We start from the raw sequence: 3344 nt of genomic DNA on the forward strand, positions 1-3344 counted from the left end.
ATTCAAAATTGAACATTAAACCTATTTTGTGCTTTCAACACAATTAGAGAATTGATTTAGCAAGATAATTTACATCGTATAAAGTTTTTGTACTCATCACATAACATAAATAGTCGCTCAGTTAATGTGAGTAACATTGAAGTTTTGGCAAAAGTACCACATATTAAGTGTGTGTTTTCTCATAGGAAAGCCACTTCGGGATATAACAAGTGGTAATACTAGAGTCCACAACACCAATTGCAGATTCTTATGCGACTTAAGTCGAATAGCTGGATTGTCACTTTTATGTAGTGCATGCATAGATAACCATAATATTGTTAGTAATAGTAGCTAGTTTATTACGACATAGGTAATTAGCTTAATTAATTATATAATGATGTGAACAATACAAAATATATCAGCGGTGAAAACGTGGACTATTCATTCACTGAACTGAGGCCTTTGACCTTTTATCTCGATGTGAAGAATTAACTTTTACGTTCAAATTTGACGGAAGCGTTTAATTATCTGTTTTAGTAATTATGACAAAAATCAGTCTGTATGAAACAAATAGTATTTTCAGAAGTGCAATATCACTAAGCATGGTAGGAATGGTCTGATAAAAAATGCCCGTTGCATTCAACCTGTTACTTACAAATAACTATTAATGTTCAGTTGTAGCCTAATTTGAGTTAACTGCCAATTTCGGCCGTTTCACACCTTGTATAACAGTAATATCATTCTATTCTTCTACGACAAGTACTTATGTAAAGAAATAATGAGGAAAGCTATCACTTAGCAGAAAGTTCAGTTTGTAATCACATATAACTTGCATGTTTTATAAACATCAATTTCATTTCTAGTCGCTAGATAACAAAAAAAATTGTTCTTCTATAACGACAGTTTTTGACTTTTCGTTGCTAAAACCAAAAAAGTCCAATAAATGTAACGAAAGATAATCTAAATTAATATTAAAGGTATCAAGACAATCGAGTATTTGTGCATCTGACAAACCTGTGTACATGTTATTGAGCTGAAAAAGACCTTTTTCTTAATAAAAAAACAATATATTACCTAACACTCTACTTTTTGTCGGTTTTATATTCTTAAGAGGACCATTCATGATTCATAGCGGACCCAGTTTATCACTTAAGGTCCTTCATTATATCAAATTACTTTATGTCTACCGTAAAGAGGAGACATTAGAGAAGAAAAAGTCAGTTTGGGCAACCATCTATGGTATCTGTGAACGTGAGGTATGTTTGATTACAGTAGCTTCTGAGAAGGTGTATAAACACAGTTTCCAACATGGCGGGGTGGGGGGACAAAGAAACAAACCCTTTTTCAATATCTGAGTACAGTGACCCTCAAAGGCTACTTCTCTTAAATATCTTCAGTTCGTGTTATAGTTCCTCTCACTACTCTTAGTACTTGTAGATGTTTGATAATAAAAATAAACTATTTTATAGTTAGCTTGCTAAGAGAAAATTCTATAGAGATCATGTGAAATATGTTATTCGTTGGAAACAGTTAGAGACTTCAGTTTGCAACTAAGCTGAGAAATCAATGAAACTTTACACATTTTTTTGTTTCTATTAATTACAAAGCTATTCAATGGCTATATGTGCTGTGCGCGCCACATGTATCGAAAACCGGATTGTTGGCGTTGTAAGGCTTCAGATTTACTGCTGAGCTCTACAAAGACAAATATATATTAATTGTGGCTAGCAAATCATATATTGGACATGTTGCCGAAACTTAAGTTTTAAAAAAAAATCCAGTTTATCATAGATCTGTAGTTTGTATGCCAGAAAATTTATGAAACGTAAAAAAACTGTCTTAATAATGAAATCATCTTAAAGAACAATTCAATATTATTTTACGACAAAAATAAATCATACTTTACCTTGCGGGTTTAATGATCAATGTTTTTTTCCTACAAAAAGTAATTTAACGGATGGTAAACAAAATTCTACTTATAAGTTGAATATTGGAAAATAGAAAAGACAGTGATGTGATTGCTTAATTTGTTATCGGGAATTAAAACCTTTACTAAACTATAATATATATTTTATACGCTGACCCAAAGGCTGATCCAGTGGTGGAATTGTTGTATATACAAGTCCCGACCTAAAGTATAAATTTAATTTCAATTCTATTATTAACACTTATCATATTCAGTTATGCAGTTTTACCCACGAATAATTTCATACTCATCTGGTACATTCAGTGATTTTTTTCGATACTTTGGAATCACTTGTTGATAATATCAACTGAGACAATTCTGAATTCGTTTTAGTAGATTATAATATGAATTTTTTTCAGTACACTCAATTTCTTAGTGATCGTAAATTGAAAATAACAGTTTGATAACTATCATTTATACATATTTTTGTATTTACCTACACACTATGTTAGTAAGGGCTGCTTAGAGACACTTGGTATTACTTTTATAAACGGTTGAGATGTTTTAAATCATTATGCGTTAATACCGTGTTCTTAGGCTAATAATAGACCTCCTTATGGAGTATTTCTTTCAAACAAATTTAAAGAATATGGACCTATAAGTATATATCAGACTTATGTTCACAACTTCATTTGTATGACCAAAGGTATTATAATACTTAATATTGAAATAAATATGTTAATCTCTTTTAAAAAAAGATTATATCAGTTTTCTTTTTAGAAATATCTATTACTATACAAGGAGCACATCGATAAGATTTTGGGTTCTAAGTTCTTTTAATATTTAGAGTGAAAGTGATTTTTGTGTACTGAATTTTGAATGACTGGTCTACCTCAGGTAACAAGCTATTTAAAATCAATATAATTATTCTATGTTTGGTTTAAATAATAAAAAAAGATAAACTTTATGCCTGTTTGTTCACGGTTAAACCTATTGAACTTAATAATTGATTAAGAAATACCATAACGACAACTTTTCAGTAGACGGTTCTTATTTTAATAATTATATCGTCGCCCGGCATGGCCAAAAGTGTTAAGGCATGAGACTCGTAATCCGAGGGTCGTGAGTTTGCATCCCCAGCCGTGGGGGCGTAATAATGTTACGGTCAATCCCACTATTCGTTGGCAAAAGAGTAGCCCAAGAGTTGGCGGTGGGTGGTGATGGCTAGCTGCCTTCCCTCTAGTCTTACACTGCTAAATTAGGGACGGCTAGCACAGATCGCCCTCGAGTTGCTTGTGCGAAATTCAACAACAAACAAATAAATAATTATATCGTTTCGATCCACGGTATCGATAGTATGTATCACCGATGTAACTTCTGAAACGTGCCTGCCAACGGTACCGAAACACACATTTTGGCGATACTTTCCGCTGAGCCAGGAGGAAACATATTTGTGATT

This window comes from Tachypleus tridentatus, chromosome 6, assembly GCF_004210375.1.
Source record: "Tachypleus tridentatus isolate NWPU-2018 chromosome 6, ASM421037v1, whole genome shotgun sequence".
NCBI classification, from domain to species: Eukaryota; Metazoa; Arthropoda; class Merostomata; order Xiphosura; family Limulidae; genus Tachypleus; species Tachypleus tridentatus.